Source organism: Cetorhinus maximus, chromosome X (genome assembly GCF_964194155.1).
Source record: "Cetorhinus maximus chromosome X, sCetMax3.hap1.1, whole genome shotgun sequence".
Lineage (NCBI taxonomy): Eukaryota > Metazoa > Chordata > Chondrichthyes > Lamniformes > Cetorhinidae > Cetorhinus > Cetorhinus maximus.
In genome coordinates, this window is record NC_135917.1 from 5,614,064 (window position 1) to 5,633,688 (window position 19,625).

Consider the following 19,625-nt stretch of genomic DNA (forward strand, 5'->3'; position numbering starts at 1 on the left):
GGGGCTTGGTGGCGAGGATAGAAAAAAACTAGAAGGAACAGTTTTTCTTTATTCCAAACAACAGTAATATACTTTTAATGGCTACCACTACTAAGAGAAAGACTTGCATTATATAGTTCCTTATCTCCAAGCATCTACAAACAGGATTTCACACAATGAATTAATTTGAAATACAGTGACATATGTAGGCAAATGTGGCAACTATTTTGCATTCAGTAAGATCCTAAAAACAATGAGATGAACCAGCTACTCTGTTTTTGGTCGAGGGAGGAACGTTGCTATACAATTGCGAACTACTGAAATGGGTAGACGAAATCCTGGCACAACGTTTCATTCAAAATGACAACACATTGAATGTTTTCAAGTATTACATTCAAATGTCAGCCTAGATTGTGTGTTCAAGTCCTACAACTTATACAGTAAACGAGCGTCTGAATATTCTGACCAGAGAGACTAGACAGACAGACACACATCATGCAGGCATAATCAAAGTGATGCATTCCAAGATGCAACAACAACTTGCATTTGTATAGTGCCTTTAACGTAGTGAGACGTTCTACAGGGCTTCACAGAAGCATCATCATATAAAATGTAACACCGAACTACAGAAGGAAATATTAGGGCAGATGACCAAAAGCTTGGTCAAAGAGCCAGGTTTTAAGGAACATCTTGAATAAGGAAAGAGAGGAAGAGGCGTGGAGCTTTAGGGAAGGAATTCTAGAGCTTAGGGCCTCTGCAGCTGAAGGCACGGCCATCAGTGGCGGAAAAATTAGTGATCAAGGCAAAATTGCTTTGGGAGAAAGTTCCAATGAGCAGAAGCACATCAGCTGAAGGAGTAGGTTCTGATGATGGACCAGAGAGGGCAGTAAACAAGCTATAAACCAAAGTCAGAGGAACAGTGTGCGGGCAGGATTACATGGCTAGAGAAGTGGGATGAGACTGTGGAAAGATTTTAAAATGGAGGCAAAGATCTTGAAGTAGTTTTGCTGGGGAACAATGGGACCAGTGGAAGTGCACAAAGACAGAGATGATTGACAGTAGGGATTTTTGGAAGATGGCACAGGCTGAAGAGTTCTGGTTTTGCTGAAGTTTGTGCAAGGCGGAACCGGGGGCACCAATTAAGAGAGCAATAGAGAAATCAATGTTCCAGGGTGCAGAAGGTGTACATGATGATTCCAGCGCAGAGCAGCTGATGCAGGGAAGCAATTAGACAATATCCTGGAGATGGAAGAATCACCTTGCTGACTGGCTAGATTTTCAGTAGAAATCTCAGCCGAGAGCCAAAAGACAATAGTGGTGCACATCCATAGGTTCGGCTTGCAAAAATAGCCAAGGGGGCTCATAGTAGGCAGTACCAGATGCACACTGGTGCTGGCGAGAGTCAAATAGGATAATTTCAGTTTTACCAACTGAATGTTTCCACATATCTAGAGCTTGAAAGATCCATTCGCTTCAAGCAATGGACAGATGCCCAACACTTCCAAACAAAGCACCTCACTCCATTATTTAAGAAATGTGAGATAAACCAGAAGATGATAGATCTATTAGTCTAATGTCTGTTGTGGGAAAGTTACAGGAATCTGTCATTAGGGGCAGAGTGGCTGAATGCTTGGACAAATATGAACTGATCAGAGCGAGCCAGCATTGATTTGTAAATGGTAAATCATGTCTAATTAATCTAGTTGAATTTCTTGAGGATGTCACTAATGTGGCAGATAACAGATTGTCTACGAATGCTATTTATATGGACTTCCGGAAAGCATTCAATAAGATTCCATACAATGGACAGTTAACAAAAAGAGATTGAAATTGGAGACAACCTATTAGCATGGGCCAGGAATTGGTTAGGAGGAAGGAGACGGATTAGGGATAATGGGTATTTGTTCCAATTGCTAAGGAGCGACTTGTGGTGTCGCCAGGGATCTGTGCTGGGGCCTCAGCTTTTCATTATATTTATCAATGACTTAAATGAAGTAATAGAAGCTGTATATACAAGTTTGCTGATGGTTCTAAATTAGGTGGTATAGTAACTAGTGTAGATGGGAGCAGAAAGTTGAAAAGGGATATTGACAGATTAAATGAATGGACAAGCTGTGGCAAATTAAGTTTAGTATGGGCAAGTGTGAAGTCATCCAATTTGGACTCAAGAACAATAGCTCAAAACAGTTTCTAAATGGTGAGAAGCTGGGAACTGTGGTGGAACAAACAGATTTTGGGTTCATGTACAGAAATTGCTAAAAAATAGCAGACAGGTACAATAAAAATTAGAAAGGCTATTGGAATGTTAGTCTTTATCTTAAGGACTACAAGTAATGCTACAGTGGTTATAGAGCTGCAATAAGACTGCAGCTGGAACAATGTGTCCAGTTCTAGGTACCACACCTTAGAAAGGATATGCTGACCTTGAAGCCATGCATCAAAAGTTCACCTGAATGAATCTGAATAAAGGCTAAAAGGGTTAAGTTATGAGGAGAGGTTGCAGAGACTAGGCTTCTATACTTCACGTATAGAAGATTATGGAGTGATTTAACTGACGTGTTTAAACGATTTGATAGTGTTGATAGAAACTATTTTCTCTGGCATAGGAGTCCAGAACAAGAGGCAATCTTAAAAATTGGAGCTAGGTCATTCAAGGATGATGTCAGGAAACACTTATTCATAGAATAGGTAGAATCTGGAACTCTCCTCCCTCTCTCTCTTCCCCCACCCCGCCCCCACCAAAAGTAGTTGAGGCTGGGTCAATTAAAAATTTCAAATCTGATAGATAAGGTTTTTGTTATGCAAGGGTACTAAGGGTTATGCCAACTTGTTTGTAATATTTGTCCCAAGTCCAATACAGCTCATTCATTTTTAAATGTAGCAACTGATTTGTTGTGAAATTTTGCAATTCTTCTGAACACCAGTTTTGACTTCTAAATTGGAAGTAGCTATGGATACAGATCAGCGATGATCCAATTGAATGGGGGAACAGACTTGTGGATCTGAATGGCCTAATCCTATCTCTATGCTCCCAATTTAAATTATTTGTTGATTGTGTGGTTTTCAATTAAAAACACCTCCTGTGCTGTTTCATTGAGGCTGTTTAAATCAAATTACTAAATAATTCAAACATTTTGAGGCAAAAAAGTTGACATTACAGAAACAGTCTATTATTATTATTATTCAAAAGGTCATGCAACAGATCCTTGCAATATTTAAGATAGCTTTGGCTGACTGATAAATCATTCCCCCACCCAATGCACTGCTTGTACAATATGTTTTCTAAAATAAGCAGAGGGGTACAAGACCTGAAGTTTAAAAAAAACTTTTGCAAGTCTAGAAAAGAAAAAAAGGTACATGGTTGAATAGAAACATTTTCTGAAACATAGTTCCATCTTCTCAGCAAGCTTTTGCCATTTAAATCAAGTGTGGCAGAGTTGTTTGCATTGTGTTTTTTCATCTCAGGGATGTGAGTATGGATCTATCCCAAGTCTGTTGTCTGCTGACTTTAACGGTCGTTTTTAAAATCATTTTGGACCATTTTAGCCCAATTCCTAGTTCGTATAGGTTGCGTAACACAAAATTCAGTACAAACAGATAATGTTACTTGGAGTTGCTACAAAGGGGAATAGAGATTTCACACTGATATTGTAGAGGGGCTCTTTCCAAGCTTGAGTCAAAGGAAGTTTTATTCAGCATTTATCCATGCAATACATGAACCCAGATTGCCTAATGCTAACACTAGGCATCAAAAGTAGAAAGTGTTTAAGAACATGATTCACCTCCCGAAACAAAAAGTTATCAAAATACACTCCTGGGTATCCCTGGTGGCTCATCGATTTTAGTTCAAGTATCAAACAACAGACACCAGGAAGGTCCCAGATTCAATCTCAGTCTAAGCTAAACTAGTTGATTTCGGACTTCAGTGACTATTTCTGGCTTAGAAAGAGGAACATGGGGCAAGGTTTCCATTCCTAATTGCCATCAGTGGCCCCGCTAGAAGTGCGCATCCATGAACATCAGCAAAGACATGATCTGACTCATCTCATACTCCCAACAGGCCAACACTTACTATCAAGGCTCATCCAAAATTAGAAGGGTCACTAGTTTATGGTGCCTGATCAAGGTAAATTTTATTTTTATTAAATGTGATCCCAGGATTTTTACTGATGTTTTGGAGATCATATTCCATTGACCATTGGAGTAATGGCTTGTGTGACTGGCCAAGATCAAATTCCCATTTTTATTATAAGGGAGTGAAGCATTTTCTGGGATTTTTACCAGTTTGTTGGGATCAGATTCTGTTATTCTGTCCATTTTTCTGTGAACCGCAACATCCATGGAATCGCACCTCAGTTAGGAACCAATGCCTTCAGGAGAGGAGAGGAGAAAGTTAGCAAATTAGAAAAATAACAGTCCTTCAGGCTTCAGCCAAGGTTCCCCATCCAATTAGAGCCAGGAGGGGGCAGGTTTGGGCTTCACTATAATTCCCTCCACAAATAACCGATCAATATCAATCATCTAGGCTCACACATAAAGGATGCACATTTGAGGAACATACCAGAGGGCTGCTATACTCCACCGTAGGTAAGCAGCTTGCTGGGAGGAACAAAAAGCTGTGAAGCCGTCTGAAGCAATACAGCATCAAGTTGAACAAATGCATGTGTCTTCAGGGTACATTTGTTGCCCAGTATGCAGAGGTGTTGTCCAGCTAATACACTGAAGACTAAATATACAGTTCACCATTTGCCTTGCATTTGTTTGAGATAGCCATAAATGTACAAATTTTCAACTTTTGATCTTTCAAGAATCCACACTGTTGATAGCATGTTCCTGAGATCAGTTTCAACAGCGCTGCTTCAAAAGATTTGATGGGTGAAGAGTCTCTAAGCTCTCTTTCCTCCACCTTAATTAAAATATATTTGAGCACTGAAATTGACAATTCTTGAGGTTGTTTGCAAAATCCCAATTTCAATAGTTCATTGATAGGACTAGTATCCAAAGAAGTGTATGTACAGTCCTAGGTCATTCCCAAACTACTTACATCGATTCAAAATAGCTCTCTGCATCACTGAAAATACTAAACCCTCTGGTTGTTTTTAAATCCACCTTCTAGCAATTTAAAAGAGGAAACCTTTTCACAACAACTTTCCCATACCAATATACAAAATACAATACTCCCAACAGGCCAACACTCACGATCAAGGATCATCCAAAATTAGAAGGGCCACTAGTTTATGGTGCCTGATCAAGGTAAATTCTATTTTTATTAAATGTGATCCCAGGACTTTTACTGATGTTTTGGAGATCACATTCCATTGATCATTGGAGTAATGGCTTGTGTGACTGGCCAAGATCGCAGTCAATCCTGACACAAAACTATGGGACACAGTCCCACAACTCCCAATATGAAGCCCTCATCCAAGCAGTTACATTCTTTCCAACACAACACAAAGGTTTCAATCACATACAGTATAACATTCTGTTGTAACTTTTTATTGCCCCCACCATTTATTCCATCAACTTTCAGATCACTGAACAGCAGAAAGATGAAATTTCAGAACTCATTGCAATTTCAGAAACTGCAGGATATACAAGTCAATACAGCCTTTCCTAATAGAAACATAACAAACATGATAATAATCTATTTTTAAGATTGATAAAATATCCAAAACCATTCTGTCAACATATGCTTGTATTTAAATACAGCAAGTGAGACTTTTGGGCCACACAAGTGTACCAAGAAAGTTCAAGGCCAGCCACAAATAAAATTTAAATCCATTTTCCCATTAATATACAAGTTACTGATAGGAAAGGTGCTTGGTGCTCCAATTTAGGTCTTTTCCACCAATGAAGCAACAATGATCAGGATAGCCTTTTCAAAATCTCTACGCCCACCGAATTGAACAGAACAAAATCAGCACTTAAGAAATAAGAGCCAATAGGATTGAGTTGCTTGAGTTTCAAGGGTCAGATTGCCAGGATTCTGGAACATTTGTTCAATCGGGCACTACTCAGACACACCTGTCCTAGTTTATGAAGTTAGTCCACATATCTTAACCCTCTTCTGCTTCTTTCCCTTTAATCGGATACTAATCCAAATGACCCTCCATGTGCAATTAGCCTTTCAACACAGCTAAAATATGAAAAATGGCCACTCAGTTGAGGTGTCAGAGGTTAGGGGAAAAAGCTCCTTCTCAGGAAAACTAGGAATAGACAAAAAATGTAGCCTTGTGAGGGTCACCCATTTCCCAAGTAAATTTCTTTTTTAAAAAAAAATTATTAAAAAGATGGTAGCATAAGTAGCTAATGGCATTAAAAAGGCAAGCAGAATTATTTGTTTTGTATCTAGCACAAGAGATAGATGTGCTGAACTTGTACAAGACTTGATTAGGTTGTATTCCTTTATAGGAAAGACACAAAAGCAATGGAAAAGATGCAGTATAGATTCATTAGGATGTTTTACAGGAATGATGGGTTACAATTATGAAAAACAGAATTCAGAAGTTAGGGCTGCTTCCTACAGGAGCAGATTGACCAAAGTGGTCAACATTATGAAGAGTTATGATAGGGTAAAAAGGGTTAGACTGCTTTCATTGGCCAGGGGCAAAAGTAATGAGGCAAAAAAGTAATGACGTGGCAAAAAAGTAACAAGGAGGCACAATTTTATGATAACAAGAAGAATTAAAGGGGACATTTGAAAATATTTGTTTAGGCAGAGGGTGGTTGAGAGTGTGGCATTCTCTGCCTTGATATATTGCTGAAGAAATGTCCATACATTTTTTTTCAGATATATGTTTGAAAAGAAGAGGAATATTAAAGGGTATGGGGGCAAGCAGGAGAATGGAATTGGGCAAGGTGGTTGTTATTTAGAAAAACACCAGAACTGGCTTGATGGGTCAAATGATCTGTTTTGGTGCTGCAACACTTATGATTCTAGGTGGTGTGCAATGTCAATATCTTGTTCAACCATGGAGCTGAGCTTTTAATTCCAAATCAGGTCCATCACAGGGAGTGTATTCTTCAACCACAATGCCAGTCCCTCTCTCTAATTCACATCTTTGTCACCTAGAGAATCAATTTCTCAGTGGGCTCCCCACCTTCACAAACTTCACCAAATCCAGAAGTCTACAGCCAACGTCTTATCCTGAACCAAGACCTACACATTCATCACACTAATCCATGCAAAGCTCCACTAGCTGTGTGCCACCAAATCAAGTTTTTAAAAGCCCTCCATATCTTTGTTCTGCCTGCACACTCCAAATTACTGCTTGTTCTCCACTCAAGATGAGGTCAATTTTACAGACACAACACCCCAACCTTTCCCCCCACCTTAAGTATCTCCCAAAGACTCACCTTTATCTTCAATGTCCTATTCCCACTCAAATGTCCACACCTCTGCCTGTCAAGTGCAGACCAGCAGGGCAAGCAAAGACACATACAGTAACCAATTCACATGGAATACACATGTCAACAACACATGTAGAAAACAGAATCAATACAAATAAACTGCACCAAATAGTCTCTTGAGGTTAGAAGGCCATACACAGCTCACTGTGTAACTCTTTCAAGTTATCAACAGATCTCATGTAACTCTTTCGAGTACATTCACAGTTCTTGGCTTTTTTTTTCCAGGAGTGGGACATGAACCCACAACCTTCTGACTCAAAGGTGAGGGTGCTATGAACTGAGCCACAGCTGACACCTGTGTATCAGCACTAAATTAGGATGTCCACACCAGACCAGGCTCACTGCAGATTAGCATTAAACCAATCAGTTTATTCTCCTGTGATGCTTAATACAGTGCCTCTAGCTGAAGATTAGTAAACTGGTTGAAGAGAAGAGCTACTTTCTCAATAGTTTAGCATGTTTAACTATCCGGTGAGTAACTGAGCTATACAGATCAGGAAGATTCCACATTCAAACCTCAGTGTGTGCTCAGTTAACTAGTTTTAACCAGGGTCGTAGTAGAAGCCTCAAAGGGAAAGCAGAATCTCAAGGAACCTCACCCCAGCAAATCACACCTTCTAGAGAGCAGAAAAAGGCCAAATCTCTGGAACATTCACAAACACAAACAGCATCTCCCACACAGTGAACATCATCTCATGCTTTTCTCCTGAAGAAACCTGTAGCATTGAAGGTTTGTGTTTGTGGGCTAGCAGTGGCAATTCACCTATTTGCTTCTTAACTGGGCTCCAGCCTGGTTGAGTGGTTAACGGTTGAATATATACCTCACGTACCACCATTTAGGGAGATGATGCACAAATTTACCATCAGATAATTTATCTTATGGCAGGTCTATACAGCCTCTGACATAAATAATACAACCTTTCTTGCCAGTTCGTTAAGGATTAAACCATGATCTGCATGCACTCAAAATGTTGGTTAGTCACCCTAGTTCTAGGCTGATCAGGTTGTTTTATTTATATAGTGCTCACTATAAATCGAGACACTACACAAGATTAGGTATTTAAGTAACATTGAGCTCCATCCTCTGCCAAACTTGTTAGTTTGGATGAACCTCACTATGTCACGAGATCCATTTATTATTTTTGGGAAGACTGACAGTTAATCTGAATATCCAGATAAGATTATGGCTTTGTACTAAATTCAGGAAACTACATTATTTACACTACATGGAAGTTTCACAAATCAGGAGGAAGAAAAATAAAAAGGCCACCAGTGTTCCCTGATGCTTATAATGGCTTTGTTAATAGGCCGCTACTTCAGCTCTAAATTTAAACAGGTATCGCGAACAAACATGTAAAATATCTACACATCCGCCCACTTGCTACGAACAATTTCTTCCTTCACTTTTACAGGAGAAAGTGAAGATAAAAAGCATTTTCCTTTGCCCCCACCTTCAAATCTTCTCCTAAATGTAGATCCTCAGAATCAAAGGAGGATACAGCCCTCCTGAACCTAATCCATATAGAAGCTGTTTCAAATGTTTCCCTCTCCTCAGATATTGTTCCCCTTCCTTTCAAGGCCACCATCATCCCCCTTCAAAAATGCGCTCTCCACCCATCTCTCCTGGCAAACTACCGCTCCATCGCCAAGCTCCCATTTGCACTCTTATCTATGCAATGATAGCCAAAACATCTCCAGCAATTGCTTCTCATCCCACTCCCACAGTTACGTCTGAAGTCCTCCAAGGATCTATCTTTGCCACTGTCTATATGCTGCCCCTTGGCAACATCATCCAAAGAGATGATGAGGCTCCACGTATAACATGGCTTTACCTTTATGACCCCAGGCGGAGTTTCTGACCCAATAGCATCTTCATTACTTCCACCTCTGTAATATCAACAGTCTCCTCCCCCATTTCTGCCCTTCTCGTCAATACCTTCATCCATCCCTTTGTCACTTCTTGCTAGCCTGTCATCCTCCATAAACTTTATTTGGGTTAGGATATGGGCAGCAAAGTCCCACTCACCCATCAGCCCTATACTCGATGACTGATGTTGGCTTCTAAGCCCCAATACCCCAAATTCAAAATGCTCAACCTTGTGTTTAAATTGTTTCATAGCCTCACCATTCCTAATCCTCTAACCTCTTCTTGCCCTACAACCCTTGGAAAACTGTGTTCCTCCAACTCTGGCTGCTTGTACATCTCCCACTCCTTTTGCCCCATAATTGGTAGCTGCGCAGTCAGCTGTCTATGCCCTAAAGTCAAATTCCGTCCTTTAAACTTAATCTCCCTCTCCTCTTCTAAGAGCCTCCATAAAATTCGCCTCCAACCAGACTTTCAGTCACCCCTCCTATTATCTCCTTTGGCTCAGTGTAGAATTTCATCTGATTACACTTCTGTAAAGTACCTTGGAATGTTTTAAAGGCGCTAAATAAATGCAAGTTTATGTTGTTGAACTTACTGCAATGACTGTTGGCAAGCTATTCAACTGTTCATCACAAACAAGCCCAATCTTGTCCTTACCAGACTCACTTTACAAACGCAATGCTTTTCCAGATGAGCATCAACCATGGCTAATTATTCCTCCCTTGTAGTTCACATGCCTATTGTAACACCTCAAATTGCTTGCCCAGCTGAGAACTAGGCACTGACCAGGAATTGGACTTCAGATCTTGTCAGTATAGCTTAGAACCACATTAGGCACTGTCTTTACTAACTAGGAAAATCTAAAAAGATGCAGTACATTCATCATAAAATGCTTCCTCTCACCTATAGATCAAAACCTGAGGAATATTTCCCAGTTTACTGATGTTCTTTTATTGTATTTCCCCACAATATAGGTATCAACCTTTTTAATCTTCCCCATACACCAGGGATCACAATATTGCTTATAGGTTGCCAGATATTGCTTATAGGTTGCCAGAATCTGTAATTAAGAACAGAGTGACTGAGCACTTGGACAAAAGTAAACTGATCAGAGGGAGCCAGCATAGATTTGTAAAGGGTAATTTATGTCAAACTAACAGTTGAATTTTTTGAGCAGGTTACTAACATGATAGATAAGGAAGTGTCAATGGATGTTATTTATAAGGACTTCCAGAAGCCATCTGATAAAGTTCCATACAAAGGACTATTAGCAAAAATGATAGGGCATGGAATTAGAGGCAAGCTACAGACATGGGTAGGGAATTGGTTCAGAGGTAAGAGACAAGACACTATGGAATAATGGACGTTTACTCCACTTAACAGGGTGTGACTATGGTGTCTCCGAGGGAACTATACCAGGGTTTCAGCTTTTCACGATATTTATCAATTTGTTGCTGATAGTAAGTTGGATGGCAGAGTAAGTAGTGTAGATGGGAGCAGAAAGTTGCAAAGGGGCATTCAATAACATCTCCTAAAACATAACAGACATTTACTTAATATTTGATTAGAAAGTTGGGAGGTTAATACTTTATGCAGGAATTATTCATATCCACATATCCAAACTATATTAACCTTGCCTTTAAGTTCAATGCTAAGTCAGAACAAAAATCAGTGAAGCAAGTGAATCTAGCTGTAAGTTAGAAGAAACAGCTAACACTAAGAAATTTGGGTACTAAGAAATGGAGTCAACCTGCCCGTTCATACACATTCCTTCCAATGGTCCTTAGTCTATGGCCACCTCTTCTGATGGGTTACACTGAACTTGAATTAATTTGACTATTTCTCGTGAAAATCAAGATTTGAATTTTTGACAGGTGAATCAACTCCCACTTACTTCTATAAAGCAGGGCATTATTGTAATTGTGCCTCACATGAAACTGGCACCAAACCAACATATTAACAGCACACACAAAAAACATTTCTGTAAATGCACTGCCAGCTGTTGGACTGTGCCATAAAGACCAAGAAAGTCCCAAGTTCAATTAGAGTCTAAGCTATTACCTGATCTCAGCTAGGAAGACAGCAGCTGTACTATAATTATACTCAGTGCCATTGGGATAAGGAAGGAAGAAAATTCAACCATGGTTCCAACTCCTGAATGATCCGTAGGAATCTCTGCAGGAAAGCATGTGCTTGAATATGAGCTAAGGACAGAAATTTAACTTGGCTTCAATGTCTCCTACAATCCAATGGCCAACAAACCTCATACACAAAGAAGAGTCATTTGGGAAGGATATAAATGCCCACGGAACTCTCTCAAAGCTGAATCAGTGCTGTCAGAATAGACAGGTGGGGGTGGGGGGCGCGAAGAGAGAAGTGGAAAGAGCATCTCAATCAAGGGAATTTACACAAAGAAAATAGTTCATGACTCACAACAAAGATATATCCCAGTGAGGAAGAAGGATTCTAGGAAGGGGATAAACCAACCATGGTTAACCAAGGAAGTTAAGGATAGTATCAAATTGAAAGAAAAAACATACAATGTGGCACAGATTAGTAGTAAACCAGAGGATTGGGAAAGTTTTAAAAACCAACAAAAGATGACCAAAAAAAATAAAGGGGGAGAGAATAAACTTTAAGGGTAAACTAGCAAGTAATATAAAAACAGACAGTAAGAGCTTCCTTAAACATATAAAAAGGAAGCGAGAGGCCAAAGTGAACATAGGCCCCTTAGAGAATGAGGCTAGGGAAATAATAATGGGGAACCAGAAAACGGCAGAGGAGTTGAATAAACGCTTTGCATCAGTCTTCAAAGTGGAAGACACTAATGGCATTCCAAAAATACTAAATAATCAAGGGGCAAAAGCAGGGGAGGAAATAAATACAATAGCTATCACTAGAGAAAAAGTACTAGCGAAACTAATGGGGCTAAAGGTCAATAAGTCCCCCGGACCTGATGGGCCGCAGCCTAGGATAATAACGGAAGTAGCTACAGAGATAGTGGATGCACTGGTAGTAACCTTCCAAGAAGATTCTGGAAAAGTCCCAGAAGATTGGAAAACTGACAATGTCACGCCCTTATTCAAAAAGGGAGGGAGACAAAAAACAGGTAACTATAGGCCAGTTAGCTTAACATCCGTCATTGGGAAAATGTTAGAGTCTATTATAAAGGATGTAATAACAGAGCATTTAGAAATGCATAATATAATCAAGCAGAGTCAGCATGGCTTCATGAAGGGGAAATCATGCCTGACAAATTTATTAGAATTTTTTGAGGAGGTAACAAGCAGGATAGATAAAGGGGAACCAGTAGGTGTAATATATTTGGATTTCCAAAAGGCATTTGATAAGGTACTGCACATAAGGCTACTTAATATGATAAGAGCCCATGGTGTTGGGGGTAGTATATTAGCATGTTTAGAGTACTGGCTAACTAATAGAAGACAGAGATTTGGGATAAGGGGGGCATTTTCAGGATGGCAGCCTGCAACTAGTGGAGTGCCACAGGGATCAGTGCTAGGGCCACAATTATTTACAATATATATTAATGACTTGAATGAGGGAAGTGAACGTACTATCCCCAGGTTTGTGGATGACACAAAAATAGGTGGGAAGGCAAGTGGTGAGAATCCCCAAAGAGTCTACAGAGGGATATAGACAGGTTAAGTGAGTGAGCAAAAACTTGTCAGATGGAATATAATGTGGGAAAATGTGAGGTTATGCACTTTGGCAGGAAAAATAGAAGAGCTGAATATTATTTAAATGGAGAAAGACTGCAGAAAGCTGCAGCACAGAGGGATTTGGCGGTCCTCGTGCATGAATCACAAAAAGCTAGTATACAAGTTCAGCAGGTAATAGGGAAGGCAAATAGAATGTTGGCCTTTATTTCAAAGGGAATGAAGTATAAAAATAGGAAGTTTTGCTAAAATTATACAAGGTACTAGTTAGACCACACATGGAATACTGTGACCAGTTTTGGTCCCCTTATCTAAGGAAATATATACTGGCATTGGAAGCAATCCAGACAAGGTTCACTAGGTTGATCCTGAGTAGCAGGGATTTTCTTATGAGGAAAGGTTGAGTAGGTTGGGCCTGTACTCATTGGAGTTTAGAAGAATGAGAGGCAACCTTACTGAAATATATATGATTCTTAGGGGCTCGACAGGGTAGATGTTGAGAGGTTGTTTTCCCTTGTGGGATAGTCTCGGACCAGAGGGCATAATCTCAGAGTAAAGGGTTGCCCATTTAAGACAGAACTGAGGAGGAATTTCATCTGAGGGTAGTTAATCTGTGGAATTCTTTACCACAGAGGGCTGTAGAGGCTAGGTTATTAAGTATATTCAAGGCTGAGATAGACAGATTTTTAATCAGTAAGGGAATCAAGGGTTATGGGGAAAAGGCAGGAAAGTGGATCAGCCATGATCTCATTGAATGGCGGAGCAGACTCAATGGGCTGAATGGCCTACTTCTGCTCCTGCGACTTATGGTCTTTTGGCATGCCATTATTTAATAACCATTGCTACTCATCAATAAACCATAATAATACATTCTTCTGTGCATTAGCACCCACATTCATAATGCTACATTTTAAAAATAAAACTGCACAACCAAAAGGAATTAATTTCTTAATCTGAGTGTTCCAAAACCAGATCTACTAACTTAGGGCTCAGGCTCCGAGGGAAGGTATCTAAATATTTTTAGAGGCCCTCCAAGAATAGGGTCCTTTTGATGCATATCAGACACATTGTACAAAACTGTAAGAATAAAAAAATTGTTGATAAGAGTATGAGAAGATTGCACTACAGCTATTGTGAAAACCATGGTGGACCTCCAGAAACAATACTGAGTAAACACAATTTACCTGGGATTTTTTTAAAGCCATTTCTTTTCCCTTCCACCAGTTGTTCCATATCCCTTGACACCCTTACCCTACAAATAATTCTTAATTTCAACTGATCCAGTAACCACAGCCTTTTGGGGAGCGAGTGCCAGATTTCAAATACACTTTGTGTGAAAGATTGCTTCCTAATTTCACTCCTAAATGGCCTAGCTCTAATTTTAACATTGCACCCCCTTGTTCTGGATACCTCGCCCCCACCCCATCCCCACCAAAGTGGAAATAGCTTCTCCATGTCTACCATATTGATCTGATAATTTTTAAATATCACAATTAGATTGTCTTAAACTCCAGTGATTAAAAGCTGAGTTCCTGCAATAAAGACAGAAAATGTGGGAATTGTTTCAGCCATGTGCACAATGATTTGTGTACATAGACACCTAAATCCCTGAGCTTCCCCACAGTTCCTAGTTTCTCACCATTTAGAAAATACTCCGATTTATCTTTGAGTCCAAAGTGGGTGACCTTACACATGCTCATGTTGCACTCTATTTGCCATAGTTTGTACCCTAAACAGTCACAGGCACAACCACCAATGGTGGCGTGCGTGGGTGGGTGGACTGCAGAAGACCAGGGTTGGAGGGTTCTCAGAGGGCTGTAGGGCTGGATAGGTAACAGATAAAAGGAGGGCAAGGTCATGAAAGGATATCGACATGGGGATAAGAATTGGAAACATTTGAGTACCTGGAGTCACTCTGGCCTGCATAGCTCAGTTATACACTAGCTGTAGAACTGAGCCAAAAGGAGCTTATCAAGATCATTTTCATTCTATTATCCATCACCACTGGCAATAGACTCAGGCTAGTCACTTTAACATAAATTAAGTTCCAAATTGCAAGCCTTTGACAATAATAATGCCTCTGTAACATTTTAAAATTGCATTCTATGTGTATATTTAGCAATTAACCAATGAAAGACTCCCATGAGTGAGTTTATAGTTAGGTAAGCTATATAAACCAGGAATATTTCAGATTTAAAACCTGGTTTCTGATTAACTCTTAAGCAGATAATTGGGTGCTACAACTAGCCTCAGCACATATAGCTTGAAGAAAAGAAAAAACACACCGTGTTCTTGCTCTAGATAGCAATCCAGTAACTGTTGCAGGAAACCCATGTGCGTGAACATTGGATGAGGACGAAATCTTTATTCAATTATGACGCCTCTGTAGTAGAAGAGCCCATCAACACACACGTTCAGGTGGTTACATGAATAACAAATTCCTTGGCTGAGGTAGCAGGGGATAATCAGCACCCATGGCAGCAAATCTTGGCAAAAAAGCAATAACTTAAGGGGGAAAAAGGGAGGAGAGAAAGGCGGGCAGAGAAAACTTTCAATAAAATTTGAAAGAAGCAATGAAAGACAGAAGACTCAATGTGTAAATGCAACAGGTGTTGCAGTACTGAGTGATCTAGACCAGAAAGGGTTCTTTGGTTTCCTCGTATGTGATTTATCCATTTTCAGCAATCACAGCACGAGAAGCGCTTTAATTGCGTTTTGCCCCGGATAAGAAAATCATTATTTGCTCCCAATTGCTATCCAGTGATATATGTGTGGATGTGAGAGGAGGCCAGGATTGGGCTCAGCCATAATCAACTAGTCTGCAATGCCCAGACACACATAAAGAGCAGACATTTGGGCAAGACAACAAGGGGGCGGTTGTCACTGATGGACCCATACCCCAGCATAATTTAATATATTTGGAGGAGAGAAGAGAACCTTCTTGGGGCACATGACTCAAAATGCTCCTATAGCAACATCTAAAAGAAGAGATGAGAAAGCACATACTTACAATTTGCAAACTGTTTATGATGTAAAAAAGTCTAGTTCTCAGGGCTCTAAGACATGAACATTTGTCCCACTAGATTAATGAGAAGCTTTTAACATTGGTACTTGTTTAGTGTGAATTGCAGGAGACTGACATCCATACACTAGCTCGTTTAACCAGACAAAATCATAGACCTATGAAAGTGTGAGTCTATGATTTTGGCTTTGAGAGAAGAAAGCTTGTTGTAAGAATGCAAATACAGGGAGCCAGTATGCTGACATTTACTCTCCAGAGATCTGTAACTAACAAGCACCAATATTAAAGCACCTAAACTATATCTGGCAGTAAATTACTGGGCTACAATTCAAAGTTAATAAAGCCCAAAAGTACAGCTGAAAGTTGTTTGTGGACAGCAGCACAATTTCTCTTCACCAGGCTGAACTACAGCTTTTAACGCAGTACCATTCATTATCTACACACAATTAAGCAATATGGAAAATACATTTTGTATTTTTCTTACCATTATGCAGCAGGCACTCCAGCTGCACTTGCACAGTACTGGTGACATAACAGAAATTCAATTTACAAGTACAGGGCAGTACATGACAGGCAGTGTTCTATTACAAGATGGGGGGGGGGGGGGGTTCAGAAACCAATTCGCAGTTTTTGAACTATTGAGTTCGAGTTCATAGATAACCCATTTCAATAACACTGATTCTACAACAATTGGTCTTAGCATCATATTTTTGTAGATCATTTTTTCTGCAAGCTTATTTTTCTACGCATTTTCAATTAGTAAAGTACTTTATCTGAATGGTGCCATTTTTTTAAACAAATGTACATAGATTTCAAAGCATCAAAATGCTTGCCTTCCTTCAACAAAATAAGAATTTCTTATAAACGCAAGTGCTTTCACGTTATTGACTCTCAAGTCTCCTAAGCCTAAGGGATTTCTGAATTTAAAATGGTCTCTTCCATTAATTTCTTAAAAGCGGTTAGGAATCTGTCTATAATCCAGCATACAATAAAAGTAAGAAAAATCTCACGGGAATTCACTTCGTTTTAAGACTGTTAAATGAAGTGATTTTCTATATAATCCCCCAATTTATGTCGGTCAGGGAACGGGGTTGTACATGTTTTAATTAAATTGAGCCCGTTAATGATTTAATAAACTCAGCCTTTTTATTCAAACACAGTTCCTAGGTTTAGTCAAAAATGAATGTTTTGATTCTCTGGGCTATTTGATTGCGATTCTGATGCCGTGTGAAATGAAATGTCTAAAATAAACAGTTTAAAACGGCATTTTTCATGATTATCCGAATGGATTCAATTACAGTATTCAAGCGAACCTTTTGTTCGTCTCCAGTTGTGAACCACGTAGCGCCTCTCTCTAAAACCAGGGCCAAGAAGACACACCCCCACCCCCACTTCCGACTTGCAAACAAAATACTCACAACTACAAACTTTCAGGACTTTCACAAGTCACAACCTTTCAACCGATCTACCAGTTACTTTTCTTTCCCCGCTAACGGAAAGTCGTCCCAAACCAGATCAAACGTTCTGAACAACCCCACTGTCGGGCAGGGAATTATTTAAATTAAAGACGAAGCACATATCGTCAGAATTTAAGTGTCACAGTTTTCCACTTCCCAAAATCTGGTCGCGCTGCGCCAAAAATTGACAAACGTTTTTTTTTAAAAAAGAAAATTAAAATAATAAAACAAAAATCAGGAGCTAAGGCTTGTCGTCCGATTCGATTCAAATGCTATTAATTCACTTCCCAAAACCTGGTCTCGTCATCCAGATAATTTACAAAAACAATTAATGCTGGATGGTTTACTGATTTTTTTTAAAATGCCAGAACTTCTAAGTCTATTAAACACTGTAATGTAGATTTGTCCAGGAAGATTCTGAGCTGTGGCTGAAAATGTCTCAAACACAGCAGAGAGACTGTGATAATCCCCGCAAATTACTGAGAATGAATCCAAACGTTCACCCACATTTTAGATATTTAGATAACTGGATTTTTAATTTAAACCCTGTCCCATTGAAGCCACCCACAGAAGGGCGGAGGGAAATTAAATGGGAAAAGATTCCCAGCCAGGATTTAAACGATGCAGCTATAAGCGTTTTCTAATCTAAAAATGAAGAAGGTGCATTCAAATCTAATAATTTTCCCCTTTATTGCACCCCTCCCCCATGATTTACATGAGGAACTCTTAATCTCCTGAGCGCGCACTCACTCACCTCTAAAGGGATCCAATTTTTCCGAGAGGCAAATTGCACCCTAAAAATGGTCCAGCATGTTTTCAAACATGTCTGCTTCGACAGCTAACTCCTGGAGATGTGTTTATAAATTTTAAATTAACGGATTCTTTGATAGCGCCTCACAACAGGCCGGCTCCCAACCGGTTGCAAAGCCGAGCAGGAAGACAAAATGATTTATTTGCACACATCTTAAATGCACCGAAAGCCTTTCCCCACCACCACACACCTTTTCCCGGTACTTTTATTTCATCCTAATAATACTAATAACTCACACCTTTCGATTCACTTCCTTCTTGGCACCGTTTTTTAAAAAAAATATATATTTTTAAAAAAACAAGCCTCCAGTTAGCTCAAAATTCACTCACTTTCACTCCATCCTCGCTCGCTCCACTTTAATATTCGGTGAGTTTATTGGGAATTCGCTTGTTTTTTTTTTCTGAGGAGTGGGGTTTTAATTTCTAATGTAATTTTAATTTTTAAATCTATAAAATCCCTATCGGGAAACAGAAATACTTGAAGCGAACGGCCATCTTGGAAACCCTGAGAAAGGAAAATAATCCCGCGCACTCGACTGCTGCCTTCTTCCGGGATTCGATCCGAAGACGCAAATGTTGACCACCTTTGGCAGTTTTGTTCATATTCTATTTTTCAAGATTAGTTTGGGGAGTTTTTAATGAGTAAATAAATATTGGCTTGACGGAGAGATATTTTTGGACGGAGGGCAGGCTGAGCGATTCGCAGCAGCGTTTCGACGTGTAGTCATCCGCAGAGTTTAAAATCTCCCATTTAAAGCGGAACATGGATTTAGAGATAGGAAACCAAGAGTTTGGGTTTACTTCTAACAATACTTGCTAAAGGAGAGGCGGAGGCAGAAATCGCTGTTTTTATTTTAAATGGTGAAAGACATATTACAAAACATGGACACCCCCACCCCCACCCCCCCCCCCCCCTGTGGAATGTGCTGGACGATTGCATGTTTTGCTATCAGACTGTAATCTGATGTTTGCTTGCAGCTACATTTCATCAGATCTATCAGCATGGGGCGAAATGGTAGGTATTGGATTTGTGATTAGTAAAGGAATAAATGCAGAGTAGCAATCCATTTAATCATAAGAAACTTCTTATTCACCTCCCCCCCCCCCCCCCCCATTTCTCCCCTGAAGTTGGTGTCTGATACTCAAACAGTTCCACAAGTACCAATAGTCCTTTGCCTAGGCAGCTAATCTTGTTGGATATAATTTTACAGGATGCAAGGAAGCCATTTGGTGCAATAGGCTAGTACTAACTTTCCATACCCCTAAAATATTTGCCCACTTCCCTTTTGACAACTTATTATCAATTCCACTGCTACCCCTATGTTTGGTAGGTGTGCCATGTCCTAATGGTCTGCACTATAAAATATTTCTTTTGCTTTCCCTTTGTCCTCACAACCTTAAAA

At 39.7% G+C, this 19,625-nt stretch overlaps 1 protein-coding gene across 9 annotated transcripts in view; it reads right to left on the reverse strand.

Annotated features, from left to right (window-relative positions):
- kmt2d (lysine (K)-specific methyltransferase 2D) overlaps positions 1 to 18,729 on the reverse strand; it is a 235,081-nt gene extending 216,352 nt beyond the window's left edge. For 7 of the 9 annotated variants that reach the window (XM_078534392.1, XM_078534393.1, XM_078534388.1 and 4 more), the window contains exon 1: positions 18,553 to 18,729. The gene's annotated coding sequence lies outside the window, so the exon portion shown is untranslated. Of the gene's footprint in view, positions 1 to 4,260; positions 4,350 to 18,166; positions 18,284 to 18,552 lie in introns of those variants that run through there. The other 2 variants (XM_078534384.1, XM_078534385.1) reach the window with 2 other exon arrangements.
- Between the last annotated feature and the right edge of the window lie 896 nt (positions 18,730 to 19,625).